The sequence below is a fragment of the Mirounga leonina genome, unplaced genomic scaffold (genome assembly GCF_011800145.1).
Source record: "Mirounga leonina isolate KUSES-001 unplaced genomic scaffold, KU_Mleo_1.0 Mir_154, whole genome shotgun sequence".
Taxonomy (NCBI): domain Eukaryota; kingdom Metazoa; phylum Chordata; class Mammalia; order Carnivora; family Phocidae; genus Mirounga; species Mirounga leonina.
The window spans coordinates 30,514,854-30,535,573 of NW_023270389.1; the positions used below are offsets into that span (position 1 = coordinate 30,514,854).

Here is a 20,720-nt window from a genome sequence, read left to right on the forward strand (position 1 = left end):
CACTGCAGGGCAGGGGGATCCAAAGGAAAAAAAAAAAATCTTGAAAAAGCTGAGCTTCCAATCTCCTCCCACTAGTCCCTGTGAAGGATGACTTCAGTCCCTTTCTTAACTAATTCTGTCACTGTAAAATCCTACAGTCATTCTTCCACACATAAAGGACAACTAAGCTCAAGAGGAGGATCTGGATGCTTTCAGTTTCAACTATTCACCAATGGTGGAAAAGGCAGAATGCCTAAGCTGTGTCCCGGTGGCCAATAGGATGGCTGTGTGTCTCCCACATGACTCGCTGCCCCTGTCTTTCACATGGGCTGTAATTTGGTTCAATTCAGAACTGCAGATAGTACAGCTTTTACAGGAGCAAGGGATGCCCGGGCACAAGTGGCTGAGTTCCGAGTGACTTTAGGAAGCGCTTTCCTGCCTCCCTCCTTCGGGAAAACGGGGGATCCTGCACCTGTGCCAGGGACAGTCTGGCAAAAGCCTGCTCTGCCTCCGGGGACAAGGAACGAGCACCAATAACCATTTTGAAATTGTAAGTATACATTTCTTTCCGTCAAGCGTACTGATGAAAATAGTTTTATGTCATAAGCATCAAAGATGTGAGGATTTTTAGGGCACTCTTTTGTATGTGTCCGGAAAGGTATTCGGCAGGCAGGGAGATGTTTCGGGAGGACAATTGTTGCATGCTTTGTTATGTTAAGGCTAAAGAATTAAAAATAAGGGTCAGGCATTCCAAAGAGTAGCTGCAGGAGGGCTGCACCCCGGAACCTTGCTCCTGTATGCTGCTTTGTTCCTAAGAAAAAATGAAGGCACACACATATGTACTTAGTTCACTTCTTCTCGTTCTTTACGTCTAATCAGATCTGATCTGTCCCCAAGAAAAATAAAAGGCAAACTTTGCTGACTCCACTGACAAGGATACCACAGACTTTCCAGACATCTGACAGTTATTATAATTAGCAATGAAAGACTGCTAAGACACTTGGGGGCAAATAGCTCTTAAATTCTGAACAATGGCTTCAAGCCAGAGCTTTCTTTTTATTTATTTTCTAACCACCACTTTTCATTTCATAGTAATGAGAGAGACCAAGCTGGTTTCGGTGTTTTCGTCCACAAAATGGGAAATAAAGTCCCGGCAGAAGTGAAAGGTGACTGGGTAAAGTGGTCAGTGTAAAGATAGAAGGAAAAGACAGCTTTCTGTGTCAGGATCCAGCCTTCCATGTATAAAGATTTTTTTTTTTTTTTTTTTTGAAATTCCTAATAGGGTGGAGTGAGGATGTGGGGGTGGGGAGGAAGCATGCGGAAGCTTCTTTATAGAATGCTTGAAGAATAAAAGAATTTGGGATTTCTTCTTACTAGAAGGCAAAAGATGCACTTAGCATCTAACTTACATGCTTGGTAAGGTTTTTTGATGGAGTTTCAAACAGAAGCGACATACAAACCAGTTTTTTTTTTATTATTTATAAAATAATTGGAAACAAATGGGGGAAGAATGATCCTGTATTATTGCTTTCTTTTTACATTGAGCTAGGGTAATCTAGCAATGCGTTATGCCTTTACTTCTAGAATCATCCAAATTCTTAAAAAGTTGTAAGCTAAGTCTCATAAGAAATTAAAAGGCACATCAAATCGATGTGATTGTGACTGATGAAGATTTTGAACGACAAAACCTCCAACAAAAAGAGAGTTTGTAAGAAAACATTGCCCTCCTTATTTTTAAAAGAGAGTATCAACTCCATCAATTATTGAAAGGAATTATTCAAAGGCTCCAGACATAACTAATTATGGCTTAAAGAGATCTGCCAGAGCAGAGCTTGTGTTCTAATTATAAAAGTCCAAGACGGTAGGATTCATTTTTTAAAGAGGACTTGGACACAAATTTTCACATAATCTTTTTAAAATACACCATTTTTTTTTTCTTTGTCTGCTCTCATGTTATCTACACCTCCCCCACCGCCGCCCACTGTGTGCTGAGACACCTGAAGGCTAGACATAATGATCAACAGAGCTCCAGCCTGTCTGGACTCCAGCCAGGTTTTTTTCCCCCCTCTACAATCAAGGAGCTTGCACGCAATGCATGCCGAGCCTATTCCACTGCTATGTGCAGATCCGGGATGGAAGTCTTACACATACTGCGGAAAGATTAAAGACAACAATATCCCCTTTCTTTTACCCCAGACAGCCTCAATTTTTAACCCTTTCATTACCTTTAAAACCAAGACGTCTTATCCGTTCCAATGCAGGTCTCAAGGGACCCTGCAACTCCTGCATCATATTATACAGATACACATGCCTCATTGGTATAGAAATCTCGACAGACCCATCAGGGGTATATTTTAGGATTAACAGTGTGCTAACCAAACAAAACACAGTTTACTCGTGTGGGAAATGCATTTTTGAATGAACTTAAGCTGTATTAAATCTGGAAAAAGTCAAAGGTCTGTGGAAAGATTCTTGCAAACCTTGCAGAAGGTTATAGCATTTCTGATGATGCTGTTCTTTAACCGTCTTTCTCTCTCTCTCTCTCTCTCTCTCTCACACACACACACACACACACACACTCAAGAGACACATTCAGCCAGGCAATTATATCATTATATCACAGAGGAACCCTGGTTTGCTGATGATGTCATCACATATAAAATTTCGCCTTTGTGGGCAACATTTTCAATCACCTAATCGCCAATGTCTGTTGGGTGTGTGCCCATAGGAAGTTCACATGTTTGTGGGGTTAACCAACACCCACAGGAAAGGACTATTTTATTCGTAGCTATCTCTTTCTTGAAGATGTGTTTATGGGGCAGTATGGGCATGTTTATCAAGGTATCTGTAGTCAGGCAGAGTTTTCTGGTTCTAGGAAGCCTTACTAATATGCTGGTTGAACATTTTAGAGGTGGCTGAATTTCAATGCTATGAACAGGGTGTAGAAATGGTGAACATTTTGCAATCACTTGGATAAAAATGCTACAATACTGATAGGTGTTATGACTTAGTGATTCTTATTTGTCATTTAAATTTTTGCAAACATTAAATCATTTCACTCTTAACTTATTGGTTAAAGAAAGAATATATACCAGTGATTTAAAAGTAATGCTCATTTCATGGGCTCTGGGTTAGAGGATAATTGGGTTAAAATTTTGTGGGCTGGTGCAGTGTTTGTATTTATTTTCAAGTTTATTTTATGGGTCTTACACTAAACAGTTATATACCAAACAAATTGTCTAGATTTTTAATAATGTGTGTATTTAAGTGTACTATTTTATTTTACTTAACTCAAATAGAACAAAGTTTAATAATTTTATGGAAACATATTGCCATATCTGAGACATAAATATAGAACAACTGTGCATACATAATGTCTCTTAATTACTAAGTTTTGATATGTAATTTAAGTTAATCTTCATTAATATAGAACGACCGGGTATACCTAACCAGTTCCTATATACCAAGTATTTGATACAGTATTTTTTTGAATTTTGGAATTTGCTCTGAATACTTCTTTCTTGCATACTTAGAAAAGGATTAATTTTGAAAGGATTTGCAAGACATGCGTATATGACCAGCACGATTTATACACCAACATACAAATTAATGAAATTAATTTTGCTGAGGTATTGTGTGATTTAAAACAAGAGAAAAAGTGTTTTGTTCTTTTTTGCTTTCATGTTACTTCTGTTGAGAAAAGTATATAGCTCAAAGAACAGACACATTTTGTACTTAGAAAAAACAAGCTACACAAGTTAGGTGACATTCTGTGGGGTAAGACTCCAGTGTGAACTAATAAATAACTTTTTTGAGAAATTTTTGGGCTTGACTCCATAATTTTTACATAAATAGTTCTTCCAGCCTATAGTGGAGTTCTTGCCTAAGGATGAATTATATAATTGTTTTGTCAAACATAAAAAATGAACAAGTAGTTGGATTTAAATTTCACCTACTTTCTAAAAACAGAACATGACATTGCCCACTGGGGATACAGGTTACTAAAAAGGCATCTTTCAAAGAAAAGAAGATAATGGACTTGATTGAAATAGTTGAACTACGTAACGCCAATTCAGAACAAATGGTTTTTCAGAGCATAAAGGAGAAAGAACAATTTACTATAGTACAGTTTATTCTTCTTACACAATAGTAATGATTTATTTGAAATGGGAGAACAAACATAGTAAATATACAAAAACAAAAAAACACAAGACAACTGATATCTTATGTCAGAGATATGTCAAGATTCTTGTTTCATATATTATAATATCCTTAATTCAATTATTTATCTGAAGACTTTAGTGAAAACCTACACTCTTCCTTAGCATATATGTTGATATTATAATCATGTGTTCTTGAACATGTGTATAGATTGGCTATATATAGAATATATTTGAACGTAGTTTTATGACCAAAAATAATTGTTGGTATTTTATTATAGCCAGAGTTTTTTTTTTTTTTTTTAATGATCTTGAGTTAGAATATTAACATATTTTAATACAATGAAATTTAGATGGGGAGGTCAACATAGCTAGGTCTATGCTAGCAGGGGGACGTACTCAGATAATGTCTAAATTAATGTATTGATGTAATTGCAAATGTCTCAAAACAAAACATATTTCAATCGTATCAAAAGATATGACTTTAATGTGGCAAACAGTATAAAATGTTATTTTTTAGAAAAACTTTGTTTTTTAACATTATGAAGATGATTTCTAAAAGTAGACTCATGCTCATAATTTCTCTTTATGAAAGAACAGATTGTGTTTTTTTAAGAAACTTGCCTTTAGGCTTGAGACCTGAAATTATTTTGAGTAGATGCCCGAGCACTGCACAGAGAATGCACAGGAACCTCAAGTCACAATGAGAAAAGAAAGAAAATTGGTTTGGTTGCCTCATGCCTCAGATTTTATTCTTTCTAGCCTACATGCAGACAGCACTCAAAATTAATTTGAGTGAAAACTATCCAAGTTATTTTCACAATTTTCAAAAGACCCACGGTCCTGTTGATATCCCATTAAGGTGTAGTGTTCTAAGAGTGATTGAATGTTCCACTGCCTGAAACTCAGTCAAGCTCAGTGAGGCGCTGGGGTCAAATGGGCTCATGAATCACAGATAGGAAATGAACTGTGTATTGCATATTTAGAGGTTGAAAAAGAAACATTTGGGATATTTTACCGTAAACAGATTTGGGGTTGATTTCTTGGCACATCTTTTTAAACATCAAGCCTGCAGTTCAGCTGAAATAACTTTTTATATGTATAGCTAAGACCAGATGGCCACGTGCTCCTTTCTTATTTAGATGAGACTTTTCCTTTCAATAACATCTTTCTTCCTGACCTGCTTAAAAATTCCAGCGAATGAAATCAGCACAGGATTTTCAATTCTAATTGACCATGTGCAGAGGAAGGGCCAGTGGAGAAATCAGTGGAGGCATTGTAAGGCTCACTGCCTCAGTTTTGTCTTTGTGTTTTTCCCTTACTAGCCAATCTAAACTAATTGAAAACATTTAATTTTTATTAAAATTAATATAGCCGTGAGATTAATCCTCAATGCAAATTATGTGAGTTGGCTGTTTCTGCCATTTCATCATAAGTAATCCAAAAAAAGTTATCACGCACCTTCCTAGTCTCTCAACTAGCTGGTAAGCAAGTGATTGGTTTAAAAAAGCATTAAAGTACTGGCATAATGATTGAGTTAAGAAGAAAGAATGATGATACTCAATTTATTTTGAACAAATCATTATTGGAACATACATATACTTCTAAATTTACCTTGAAAATATCCACTACATAAAATTCTTGGTCCATTATGTGTGTAGTCATTAAATAAAAAAGAAAAAAAATTCCGGAGATTTCATTTGGACTTGGATTACTAAAAGAGCAAGCAGTGAAGATGATCTGTATAGTCAGTGGCTCACTTAGCAAATCATATATGCTGTGAAAGTGGCCATGTGAGTTTTCAGGTTTTGTTTCTTCTGGACAAGTTCTTGACTCAAATAATTTTCTTCATAGTTTATTACTTCAAAGAGTCAAATATGTTCTCTTTTTAAAAATTTAATTTTCAAATGGTAAAAGTGTTAGATGAAAACAAGTTATCCTTCTGATCCTGACATTATTTTGACTAATAAAGATAGAAACATGTACCAAAGGTGCGTATTTTTAAAATGTATAATAGAGATTAGAAAAACTCTGAATTAAACCTCAGTGTCATTGAAAAATATTGGCCTCACAGTAACACGGTCTCTGATTTGGAATTCTTTGCTCATTCTTCTGCAGGTAACCTTTTACCTCAAGCATATTTGCTAGTTGTCAAAAGTGGGATGCCTCATCAAAGGCACCCTAGTGCAATTGTTTGAAAAATGCATCTTATGACTGATCAGATCAATTAGGATTTCTTTGCATTTAGGATTTCTTTGCATCAAAATTACACAACAACTGAAATGCCATTGCCCATGGGATTCACACCTATTAAGGCATGTTCTAACTACCAACATATAAAGTCAGTTCTTTATGAACCTTGTAAAAAGTCAATTTGTATTACCAAAATATTTAAACTCTCATTACATCATTAAGTAGATGCATCAATTACGATGTCTCATATTTGATCATTTTCCTCCTGATTCATGAATTTAAAAAATCCATTAGAAATAAATCTATATGACAATGATTTAGCCCATTTTTATTCTGTTACCCTAAATGCATAACATATATTTAGAAACTTGAGACATCAAAATATAAACAGAAAACCTAAGCATAATACAAAGTCTAAAAATTATACAATTTTTAGCTAAGTTTTACTTTTAAAAGAACAAATTCTAATTGACAGTGAATCCAGCCGTTTATGTAGGAGCCCTGAGTTACTCCCCTTTCTCTTCTTCCATGTTATTCTGAAAAATAGACGGATCTTGATTCTGTAGGATCACAGATAATCACAAATACTAAATGAATTTTAGTATTTTTATTTATATGGGATCATGGTTGAGATTTGCTAGTCTGTTTTCCTGTATATCCTAATTCTTTAGATGAACAACACAGGAGAAATTGTGATCAGTTTTGGGAGCTTTGCAGCTGTGTAAAATGTCTGCCCCTCACTATATCCCCTTTCCTGGTCTGTAAGACTGTGATCATCAGTCAGAGAGAGAGATCCTCGAGAAACCCAGGCCCCCTTTAAGTCTCCAGGGACACCATTTGTATCTGTTTTCACGTTCCTTCTAAAGAATCTTTCCCCAGACTAGAGCACACATCTGAACATTTGAGGCTTCTCAACCCAGTTTGCTATGTTCTCAGCCATTCCTGCTTAGGTAAGACTTTGCTTCACCCTTAATTATGCAGCTACGGTTCACACTCAGAGCTGAATTTTTTTTAAATTTTATATTTTTAAACTGTGAAGGAAGTGGGGCAAACAGGGTATATGTGACATCAAACGAATAAATGTAGGGGCAGATGCAGATGTCTTTGGCATTCTGAAAATCTGCAGTGTCGTAAACAGAATAATGGGATTACACTGAATGTGATTGGACAGCTCTCACTTCCAGCACGTGGACTCTACCCACTTTGGAGTGGAAGTTTTCTCTCAAGTAATGCACTTGAGGTGGACTCTTCATTCCTGCAGTTCATACTTGATTTGGTATGTTTCCTACAGGGAAATTTGCTGTTTTAACTTAAAGGGCCTAACCTTTCCTTAAGCAAATGTGGTATGAAAAGAGATTATGTCCATAAGAATATGAGTGGGAACTGTACCAGGGAATCCAAAGTGAGGCAAATAGTCAAAAAGTTGATTCTAGTTGGTTCTATTTTTATCATCCATGTGGATTATCTAGAAATCTGTATGGAAATGTAACCTCTGTGTGATGGAAAACCAGAACTAAACCAAAATTCCATTTAAGATTTTAAGTATTATGTTTATTGCTTAGAAACATTCATGAAAAAGACATATTTCACTGATTTGTAGAGTCGTCTGATCACCTTGTTGCTATTAGCCATCTCTGGGATATCCATCAACATTTAAGGGGAGAAAATGAAACACTCGGCCACTGCTCTGGTTGTCGTAAGCACTTCAGAGAGTCTCCCCCCAACCCCCCCGCCCCACCCCAGCCCTGAAAGCTGAATGGACAGAAAGATTTAAGCTGACAACAGTGACCAGGAAGAAATTCATTCTTTGGTTAGTCTGAGGACAGAAAAGGGTTAATTTTTCAAATCTCTGTGAAGAGGGGGGAAAAAAAAACCCTGGAAGATAAAAACCAAACCAAAGCCTAAGCTGCTAGTGATTTGGTTGTATTTATGGATTATACTACATCTTGAAAAGAAGAAAATCAGAGCTGTAAGATGACGCTGCAGGGGTCGTCTGGACTTTTCACTGAGTCTAAAGTCTGTTTAGTCAATGCTTATTAAGGCCTGGATTTGACCTTTGCTCTCCTCACTCCTCCCTGTTCCAGGTGCAACATTTTTGCAAGTGCTTTAGCATTATTGGACACTATGTACAAGCTTCAAATTGTGAATGAACAGAGTGTGCTTAGCATAAAAAGCAATCCAGTAGTTATGATGCTGCATTAAAAAAAAAGAGGGAGAGAAAGGTTAAGAAGATCTGTAAACTTACATCCACTTTCTTTTATAATTAATACACGGCGACTATAGGTGTTCTTCAAGAAGATCTGTAAACTTACATCCACTTTCTTTTATAATTAATACACAGTGACTACAGGTGTTCTTCAAGATACAACTAAATTCGTGATTCCATTGCAGCTTACATTAAAACCAGTTTGGTACATTATGATGAATTTTTGTAAGAATATTTAAGGTAGTGATTTCTGTCTAAACAAATTATCCTTGAAATTAACAGAGAAAATCCTCTATAATTATTTTGTTTAAATTCTTACATACACACTCTTAGTAATACCTGAAACTCTTATGTTCTAGGTTTTGTTTTTGTTTTCTAGAGGATTAATTTTACTTCTAAAAATTGCATTCACTAAGAGAAGAAAGCACAAAATGCCCTAGTATTTGATCCTGGAATATAGTCAAACTTGTTTACTTCAACAATTTTATAAAGTATATTTCTGTATTTACATAGTGTTTGATAACTCTAAGAGAAAACCATTTATACATGTGCATTAATTGATATTTTGAATAAAATAGCCATGTTTTTGCCTCTGAAATGTTAGATAATATCCATAAAGCATATAAAATGACTCAAAATTAATTATATAAACATAAAAGGGGATAATAAAGCTATTGGGTATAGAATACATTAAAAGCTTTAAAATTTTATCTTTCTGCTGAAAGTTTTGATTGACAGTTCTCTAAATTACATCATTACTCATTTTTTTTTAAAGATTTTATTTATTTATTTGAGACAGAGAGAATGAGAGACAGAGAGCATGAGAGGGGGGAGGGTCAGAGGGAGAAGCAGACTCCCTGCCGAGCAGGGAGCCCGATGTGGGACTCGATCCCGGGACTCCAGGATCATGACCTGAGCCGAAGGCAGTCGCTTAACCAACTGAGCCACCCAGGCGCCCCTACATCATTACTCATTTTAAATATATAGTTTTGAACTTTGAAGAAAAGGAAATCTCTAACTTATGAGGAAAACAAAGGTTTTAAAATTTCACAAAATAAGTCATATATAAACTTGTCTTTGTAAGCTAGAATACAGAAAGTAGGAAAAATCGTTTTTAATTTAGAAATATTTCAAACTGCACAAAAGGTATAAGCAATGTAAATATATTTTCATGTTTCTACCACCAAGATTAACAATTTTTAGTATTTTTCTTCATTTACTCCAAGCCATTAAAAAATTAACCATAAACCGGTTGAAGACTCCAATCCCCTTTCTATTTCCTGATGTCCCTTTGGCTTTAGGAGTAATCAATACCTTTTACTTGCTAGATCATCTTTCATATCTTCATTTTTAATCACCAAGTTACATATCACAGACAAAAAATGAACAAAATATCAAATATGAAGTTCTTATATTCGCTGCTTCTTAATTTACCTTAAAATTATTGAAAATTTTACAAGTGAACATATTCACTGGAAACCGTATTTATTCATTTCTAGTTTAAAAAAATGATGATTTAATATAAAGATTTAAGTTAAAAGATTTCTTTGCTCTACCTCCACTAACTCCCTTGGTTGCAGAAATTGAGAAAATGTCTCCTGTCTCCCTTTTATTCAAATTCTTTAGAATTGAGCCTTTTACATTTTACTGTTTTCACGTTACATAAGAGATTGGTAATATGATTAAAGCTTTATACTTTAACATGATCTCCATTGCCCTCATTTTATTGTTTTTATAAAGGAGCAGGTATTATAGGTAGCTTCATGGATATTAGTTTTCATATTTTTACACTCATAGTATCTCATACAGATGCTTATTTTAAAATATTCTAAGGAGCCACAGAGTTATGTTTGGTTTGATTTGATAAGAAAATGTCAGCAATGTCATAGTTAAAGAAATGAGCATTGACTTTAGGATTGTTTTTTGCCTCTTCATGTGGAGTCAGATTTCCCTTTAAAGAGGAGCACATGCATTTCTGAAAAAATGTATTGAAACCGAGATCCTTATTTGAGCACAATATTGCTATGGATTTACATGAGCTATGTGGTAATTCATTGCCATATAGACCTCTTAATGCTATGTACCCCTCTGTGAGGGCATCAGAGTGGAAATCTGCATCAGAACCTTTACATAATCTTCAGAGAGAAAATTTTAGAATTACCTGAAGGTGAGTTTAAATTTATCTTTCCCTATAAATCCCTTACTAATTATTTAGGTAGCAATCTATCAAGAGATACCTAAAGTCAATTTAAAACTTAAGTCAACATCTTAATGCCTCAGAAAAGATGCATCTAAAATACCTAGGTCAGATACTTGAGCTCGCTCTCCAACAAAACTGTATTTTCAACTTTCATTTATGAACTACATGTGTTATTTCAAGACTGGACAATAGTAACCACTAGTAAATATTTACTCCAGGCAATATGTAGGCTGACATAGTTTAAAGATGATAATAGATAAGTATGCAAGACTCCCATCTTTTTTTCAGGTTCAAACCAGAGTATGTTGTAGCCCTCAATAAATGTGACCCTGATCTTTTAGGCTAGGTGTAAATAATAATAATAATAGTAGTAGTAGTAGTAGTAATAATAATAATACAATGATTTTGACTGTACCATTTCTTAAAAGAATAAATTGCTATACAACATATTTAAAATTTATCTCTTCTATAATTTTTGTATACCAAATCATTTATTGAAAGATATCACCTTTTTACTATAAAACAAATTCAAGAGTATGGAAAACTGGTCTTTAAAGGCTCTTCTCTTATAACAAGGCCAAAAGAACTGCAAACACATTTATGGAACTTTTTCACTTTTTCTTTCTTTTCTTTCTCCCAGCCACCTATCATCTTCCTTAGCCTTTAAGCTACCAATATCCTTTCCCTTCAGATAATTTCATAGTCAGTGTCACTCATTGGGTTTTTTTTTTTATTCTTCTTTCTCCAAAACTCTGGTCAATTTATTAACATCTCTCAGTATTTTTATGTCTGTTTCTCATTATAGTCACACAGCAAATAAGAACACTGGGTAAGGAGTGAGAAGATATGTTAATAAGTAACTGTGTGACTCTTTGGGGACCTCAGTTTCCCTGTCAGTAGTTTAGGGAATTAGGGCTATTGGATCTCCAAGGTCCCAGGACATACCTCTGCATGATCAGCTGAAATTGAGACTATTAACAGATTAATGAATTCTGTGCTTTCAAAATAATCTCAATATGTTACACATGCCAAGCGGTCCAGCCTATTGGAAATCTAGTCATATATAAACTTTTTCAAAACGATTCCTTTTAAATGTCTAATTTTCACTTGTTAAATCCCTTTGTCTATAAACTTTGATTCCTATTTGTGCCTTCCAAAGGATATTCTTCATCTGAATCTGCTGATTTCCTGCATGAAATAGCATATGTAAAACCATATAGTTTAAGGAGAACTTAGATAATTCAGAAAATGTATTTTACTGATGAACCAAGTCAGATCAGGAAACAACATGGTCACTTCTTCATAAAGATTGTGTGTGTGTGTGTGTGTGTGTGTGTGTAGGATATTCTTTGCAAACTCTGTAATAATCTGGAACCACTGGGTTGTGCAACAAAAGAAGGGATTCACTAGATCTTAACTGTTATTATTGCAATCATATGATATGACTGTGGGAGTTTCCCAGATGCTGATCTGGGCAGTAATACTAAGAGTTACAAAATAGACATCTTCAAGGTATTACCAAAATTGTATTTCAAGTTAGCACTACCCCTATTTTTATTATTGGGAAGTTGATCATTGGAACACTGTTGAGGAACTCTTAACAACATTTTTACCCTGAATTTTAGCAATGCAAATTTACTCAGATCTCTTGTTTATGAGCAACTTAGGAAAGTTATAAATTCTCTTGCTAATTCAGGCTATGCTTTAGGTTTAAACTAGTTTATATATATGGTATATGTAGATACAACTTCCACAGGGAATAAATGCAAGGAGTTGAATTTTCACTTTCAGATGTCAGAAGCAGGGCTCATACTAAAAGTCCAAAAATCGGGAGTGCAGCATGAGTGATGGGAATCCATGGAGGAAAATATCATGTCAAGTGAGTTAAATAATAAATGTAAAGTGAATTATAAAAATACACTTGAAATATGAAGAGTTATAACTATACTGAGATTTTTTTTCTACGAAAGTCTATATAAGAGATTTAATTTATCCTTTCAGGAAATTATGATCAACAATTTAACAACTATTCAGAGTATGTCATAAATCAGACAATTAGAAACTGATTTCTTATGCCTGTTTGTCTACCAAAATTATCTCTGCCTCTAGAATATGGTGGAAACACAGAATACATCCAAATTAAATTGCCTTTATAGATATTCACAGCATACAAAAATTAAGTATTATAAAATTATCTATAATATGAAATTGTAGAAATGTCTATGAATTTCTTTATCCCTCTTTTTTAAAAAAAGTCACTTTATTCAAATCATATAAGCCTAATCTTTAGAAAGGGAAAATGAAAGAGAAAAATAAAAGTATCCTATTAAGTCTAGAAAGTAGTTTGTTAACTGGAAATGTGAATTATTTAATGAAAATCATGTAGACTTTCAGAAATATTTACCTATATCAGATTTGAATTTTGTCTGTCATTCTGTAAAGCTGTGATACATTATACCATGTGCACACAGGAACACACAATACATTATTAATGGTCACATTTGAACTTGGTAGGGAAAACTTTAATTCCATAATTTCTGTCAATGCTAAGTTGAATTTATGCATCTGAATTTCCATTATAACTTTTTTTGAAATGGGATGCCAAACCAGAGGAAGTCGTGAGTTAGGAAATACCAGTGCCTAAATAATATGCATAAAATGAAATGTAACATTTTTCATGTTCAAAATGTGGATTTCTTTTCTTTTAATTTAGGAAACTTATCTATTAGAGTCAAACTTCAGAGTTCAAGAGTTTGATGATCTAGTTTGTGGAATAATATTATTTTCACTCAGAAAAGGGCCTTAGAGGTTACTCGTAGACAAAGAAACTGAGCCCTGAAAAGAGAAGTGAGTAATCCAAATTCATGGAGTAAATTATCTAGCATGATAAGATAGAATTCTTTCCATTTCTCAGGTGTCTCTAGAAATGACTGGATAAAAGAAAACATAGAGATGAAAGCACAACATTTCCATTTGCTTAATAACATTAGTTTTGATAAAAGCCCTGCCACAGATAAAGCTGAGTCAATTTGTTTTAATAAGAAGCATCAAACCTCCTACAGAAGCACTTAACCCCTTTGTTATGCAGCTTCCCATTTGTGAACGGTCTCACACATACCCTATATATCCCATGATACTAGGGATTTTTATTAAGTGCTTACTGCCAGTAAATCATAGTGCTATGTACAATACATATAATTCTCATTAAAATTTCTATGATGTAAGTCCCATTAGTATTCCTTTTTTGGAAATGAAGAAATTTAGTAAGAGGGTGGCTAAGTAATAAATCCAAGCTGACACAATGCCTGTATGGTGGACTAGCATTTGAACCCAAAGACCAGACACTTCACCTGTGCATCCTAACTGCTTTTCTTCATGGCTTTTCCTCCATTATTGTCCTAAAATATGGGATAATTAGGTGTGTGTGGGGGGGAACGTCAGTGTAATAAAGCATTTTATAAATGCAAGATGGTATTAATTCTAGAAAGGATGCCTGCCCGATCTCACATTATCATGGGTAATCAGTTCTTAGATGTGCGGGTCAAATCTCTCTAATGAGTTCCATTACAAGGAAGATTGAAACAGAACATATATAAGCACCATAGAAAAGCCCATTTATTTTACTTATTTATTTAAAATTTCTATATACTGAGTTCTCTTGAAAGTCACTATAATAGGGTTTGACCTGTGTGGATAACACACCTTTTATTGTCACGCCAATTATATTTGTTTTATGAAATCAATTTGTTCTCAGTCATATTTCCCTATGGCTCATCAGTTTCCTGTTTTTATCTCCTTTACCTCATCAACATATTATATTCTGCTATTCCATCTAAATAGCAGTAATGCTGCAAAAAAGTGTATATTAGTATTGGTTGCAAATTTAAAAAATTAATCTCATAGCATTTTAGTAACTGCACTGAACTCAGCTTTAAGACAATTTACAGTAGCACAGAAGTCAGCCTGTAATGGCCTCCATCCGAATGAATGCAGCCACCAATGATCCCCATGAAAGGACAAGATTATACCCACAGACAGTGCTATCAAATTGTTACAATGTGGCCATTTCATAATCAATCTAAAATGTTTACTGACTGAATGTTAGCTCCAGAGAAGATATTGGACATCAACATAGTTCGTGTTCTCATGGTTTTAAAAAGAAAATCTGTAAACAATCTCAATCTTGGATCAGGGTTAATGGAGTCTGTCAAGAAATAAAAATATGTACTTAGAAATTCTAAAATCTCACACCTCTCAATTTTTTTCTGGCATTTTCTAAAATTTATATAAACAACTAAAATTTAGTTTAGTTGGAGGCTTGGTTGGACTCACAAGACTTTCTCTCTTGTGATTTTTTAAGTGTTATTCAGCTGGATGTTTCTAGATGTGAAACTCTGACTCAAATCAACTTCTCTCTTGGAGAAGAAATGTCAGTCATTGCCCGAAAATTTTCTTGTTGCTTCTCAGCTTTCTAAAAAAAAAATAGTTCTTGATTTCATGGCAGGTAGTGAAACTCATTACAGAAACTCATTCATTCCACAAACAACAGTAGAACATTTTTTAAATATACTACATCTGAAAGAATTCTTACTATATGTATTTTTCATTCACTTGAAAATATCTTTGAAGGTATTCACTGGTTTAAAACATGTATCTATGTGCCTATGTACAATCTCAGCCTACTGTGGTAAAACTTGTTAAAGGTCAAGCATAATAATGAGGGACTGAAGCTAGTTTGGCAGTTTCCTGTCTGCAACGTTGCTCTGAATTCTGACAAATTCTACAGTAAATTTGAAATTGTCTTCTAAATCTATGTTGACCATCCTAAAGAAGTTCCATTATTTTTCTCTGAAAAGTAACTACTCTAACCAGTCTTTCAAATGTTACTGAATAGTTATTGCAAAAATCATTTAAAAAACCCTTATTAGAAAGTTTTATATTTAAATACTTGTTCATAATTTGCACCTAGTTTTCTCTTAAACCTTCATATTCATAAGTGATTTTCAAATCATTCAATAAGACATTCATGTATTACCATGAATTTGTTACCATATACACAAAGAGTCAAGTTAAACTAACATGGTGTCCCTGAAGAGTAGAAAGCAAAAGAGATGCTCACCAAATTACATAGATTCTGGTCACAGGGAAAAGATAGAAACTGGATCACTATGCTACTTTAATTCAATGCCTATTTATGGAACTCTTGTTTATTCTAAATACTGGCCTACACAGGTAGGAAGATAGCAAAAACAGGAGAAAAACTTATTCTCCATCCTCAAAGTGTTCATAACCAAGTTGATTCAAAATAAAATAAAAGTACTCAAAGTAATTAACTTTTATTCAAAATACAGGCTGATGTTAAAAGACAACTCTCTTTTTATATGGTTGTAGAAAAATTTATCACAAAATTCTTAAATTTGAGGATAGCAATCTCCTAAGTATGCACAATCCAAAATAAGCAGAAATTTCAAGGAATTACATTTTCAAAATTATCCTAATTTCAATAATTTTTAAATAATTGATCTCATAATAAAGACCAGAGGAAATAGAAGCTCAGAATTATAAAAGTAAACATTGGATTATATACTGTATAATTTTGGGATGAAGTCTATTCTTTGATTCCTACAATATCTGAAAACGGGAATTCAAGGATTAATCAAATGTATCAATTCATTTTTAGAAAAAATAGACATCTGTATTAATATTTCTTATTTCATGTAATTGGAAGGAGTTTTTTTAAGATTTTATTTATTTATTTGACAGAGGGAGAGAGACACAGCGAGAGAGGGAGCACAAGCAGGGGGAGTGGGAGAGGGAGAAACAGCCTTCCTGTGGAGCAGGAAGCCCGATGTGGGGCTCGATCCCACGACCTGGGATCATGACCTGAGCCGAAGGCAGACGCTTAACGACTGAGCCACCCAGGCGCCCCTTGAAGGAATATTTTTAGTCAGATAATTACCTCTGGTTTCGATACTGCATAAAAAAGTGTTGTCAAGTCATTATTAGTTGACTATAATCACATTCTCCCCAACTCTGAGAGCATATACATGAAAGAAAACACCAAGCATGAGACCCTCAATGTGATCAAACAAGTAGCTTCTGCTGTAGGATGTTTGTTCCAACAAATCTACAGGCATTTGGAAGAACTCAGATACATTTCAAATAACACTTGGGATCTTAACATTCATTCATGTCATTCTCTTTGTTCCAGAGTTCATATTCATCAAACCAATGTTATCATTGAGAATGTAGATGGCACAGCATTAACACAGTTAGAGTAATCATTGACCACATGTTCTGGGTCAACTCAGTCCTGTCACTGCTTCAAGAATCTTCAGAATTAAAGCTGCCCTATTCTTGGGTCTTCAATGTTTGATACCAATATAATTTTTTCAGCAGACCTGGAAACCAAAAAAGTAGTAGTCTCAAAATCATTTCAGAGCAGTAGAATTGATGGAATACCATGGTGCTTGTGGAGTTAGAGGGAAACAAAATATTCCCATTAAACTGCAATTTCTGGAATAATTTGGAGTCTCATAGCAAGAGTAGCTCTTGGGATCATTGATTTTAGAGCCATTGATCCAATTGACAGGTGAGTTCTTGCCACTTGTCACCTTGAAATTTGGCCCTATATTTCTTAGATCCCTTATCTTACCAGTGAATCCTCATATTAATTCTGTACCATTCATCAGTATCACCATGATGATCTTTCTACTCCTTTCTTTGTGCAAGGCAAATGAGAAGGGGCTTATTTTGACTTTGACTCATCCACAATTAACCTCAAGGATATTTGAGCCAGATGACAGAATCATACTTTCTAGAAATTGCTATATCAACATCAGGGATTTTGATTCATTCTGGAGATGGACCTGGAGGGATACATGCTAAATGGAACTGCCAAAAAGACTTTAAGTTACGATAATTTGCGAGACAACATAGAATAGTTTTACGAAGAACACAGAATTTCAGGGAGATAGCAAGGGAACACACCATGAAGACTAAATGGAGGCCAAGGGGCACCATGACCTGGGAATCAGGATGAACCTTATGAGGCACTCAGAAACAATAACCCCATTTCTAGTTTGGTTATAGAGACTCAGGTGCACAGTGCTACCTCCAAAGACATTTCAAGTGTCACGAGGGGTAGCCCCTGGCATTCTGTTCTCATCTCTCATTTTTGTGGAAGCCACACTGCAGTGTAGGATTCCCAGCAGCTATGATAACAGCTACCATGGTGCCCCTGGAGGAGTGTCCTCTCTTTCTGCTGACTCAGCTCATTATCTCAGTGAGCCTGTCAAGATAAATATTGTTCTTTATCAGCCACCTCTGAAGTGTTGACTATATCTCTTTGCCCCCAATACAGCCAGTTTTTCAAGAGTTTTGACTAATTTGTCATAGCTTTTATATGGTTAAATGTTATGATGTTAGAGTAGCCTCCTACCTCTGTTGAAACCCCTATGGTTCCAATTGCTAAGAAAGTAACTGAGAAGAGAGATTTTTACTTAGCTCTTGGTTTTAATAGGTTTTCTCATTGGAGAGAAATGCCACCTCTAAATTAATGGGAACACCCAAGGAAAGAATAAAGAAATCATAATACAGTAACAAGGCAGTCATCAACCTCTATCTCGGCTCCTTGTATATCTAAAAGTAATAAAGAATTAAAAGGTTTGTAATGGCAGTGCATGCCAGTTCTACAAAATAGCACAATCTTTGGTAAAACATAAAAAAAAGAGAAAATTGTCAAATTGCTTAGTTTTGGGTCAAATTTATATACTCTAATAGAGCAGAGGAAGTTATAATACAGGTGTTTGCAATCAAAAGTCTTCATCTGTATTCATTTGATTTATCCTAATTTAGGTACAGATTATCATTTCACCTCAGAGGAAATGAAGTGTCAGGACAACTAATTGAAGAAACTGAGTTAGGTTCTTTAAGAGAAAAATAAGAATATGTCAAATTGGGTCTTATTACACACACACAATTCTGAATCATCATTAAAAAAATAAAGGGGTTATAATAACAGTATGGAATCATTTTGAAATATATGGCATAGACCTTTGAGCATGCGGGCTGAAAACTATTTTATGGAGAAGGTCATCCAAGAGGATACACATTCTGCAGGCAGGCTAGTTCTTCAGGGAGATAAACCGAGAGAATGAAAGAGAGAAACACACACACACACACACAGAAGGATATATGCTGGCTCACATGCACATTTTTCCTTCCAGACTTTCCAATTAAATGCCTTTCTGGAGTAGAATGAATAAGAGGGAAGAGTATTATGCTAGTGTGCTAGCATAATAATAATAATAATAATAATAATAATAATAATAATACTCTACACATGAAAAGTCAGGAGCAAGAGAAGGAACTTTTCCCCATAAAGATATGCATGAAAGAAATAAAAGGCAGTAAAATATACAGTAGAAAAAATAATAAAATACACCTTTAGAGTAAAAAAAAAAATCCCATCTTCTATTCTTTATCTAAATTAATGTTCTTAAAGACAGCTAACAGATAACCTATACGTATATGATAAAAAGGAGAGAGTTCTCTACAGGGAAGAGTCATGAGCAAAGGTTGAAGTGATTGCCAGAAGTTTCCATTTAGAGCCATGGGTAAGGAGCCCTTGGAGATTTGCACCAGAGGCAAATTCCCTTTATTCCCCCCCAGGGCTGAGATATAGGGTTCCAAACTGCAGAGTAAAGGAAATTGATCCTTCACCCAAGCCATCCCCAAGAAAATTGCTTCTCAACCTTCTGCCCACCCTTCTACCAACCATTCAACTCTGGTTTCGCCATCAAATTAAACATGTCCTTTTAAATAAAAGATTCCATTAGGTGTTTCTAAAAAGGCTCCTTCTAAAACCACCTCACTATCCTAATACTTAAAATAACAGGGCATGGCAAATATCTAGAAAAAAAAATATTTCGTCATATGAGAAGTTTTGTTATCTGAGATTCATATTTGATGAAATTCTTCCACAAATACTTAAAATTGTGACCACAGGAAGAATACCTGTCTAGCCAAGTCATTTCACCATGTAGTATTAATTAATTGTTGCAGATATTGGAAACAATTTTGCCCAAAATGTTGATGGAGGTGTGGGATTCTCTCCTATTTCTCCCCCATTGTCTTCTATTCTCAGCCCTTCCATTAATATCAACCCTCTGCGTCCTGGGGCAGCTAACAGCAGGATGCAGCGTAGCAAAAATAACCTTCAAAGTTGCTGCTTTTCAGCACAGACATTCTAGAGATGCAATAGTGACTACTGGGATAGCCAGTCCTGAGTGTTGGAATAATTCACGTACAAAGGTGAAGCCAATGCATCCAACAGATCTCTACTGACCTAGTTCTAAAATAATTCTAAGAGGGAGTCTGTGACAGGATTTGACAAGGAATTATATGGCAAAACCTACCTGAAGAGGGTGGTTGGTATTCAGATAGCCATCTTTAAGACATCCAACCTTCTTGTAGCAGTCAGTGTTCTCCCTAAAAACAGAACAAATAGGGTTTGCCTGTACCCTTGTGTGTGTGTGTGTGTAGACATAAAAAAAAAAAAAGAGAGAGAGAAAGATTGATTTTAAGGAATTGCTCATGCAACTGAGGAGGCTGACAAGTCTGAACTCTAATACAGGCCAGCAGTCTGGAGACCCAGGGAGGAGTTGCAGTTTGGATCTGAAGGCAGTCGGCTACAGAATTCCCACAAAACACCTCGGGTTTACAGAGGCATTTACTCAATATACACATTGGGAGTACTCTATTCTGGGAATCCCATGTAGCTCATTTGTAAACACATGGCTCCTTCCCACAGCCATGAAGCGCTTGCTACCTCTCAGGTAGTCAGGGGTCATTTGGTCGTTCTAGGATTACAAACAGAAAGCATGGCAGGTGCAGATTTGCATTTTAGAGGGAGAATGCAGCCATCGGTTCAGATGAGGTAACGTTGTATTTGCCAAAAACTAAGTAATGATCCAAGCAT

At 35.0% G+C, this 20,720-nt stretch overlaps 1 long non-coding RNA gene across 2 annotated transcripts in view; it reads left to right on the forward strand.

The window, feature by feature from the left end:
* The first annotated feature begins 298 nt into the window (after positions 1 to 298).
* Positions 299 to 20,720, forward strand: part of LOC118014236 — an 87,108-nt gene continuing 66,686 nt past the window's right edge. For both annotated transcript variants that reach the window (XR_004680230.1, XR_004680229.1), the window contains exon 1: positions 299 to 529. This is a non-coding gene — a long non-coding RNA (uncharacterized LOC118014236). The remainder of the gene's footprint in view (positions 530 to 20,720) is intronic.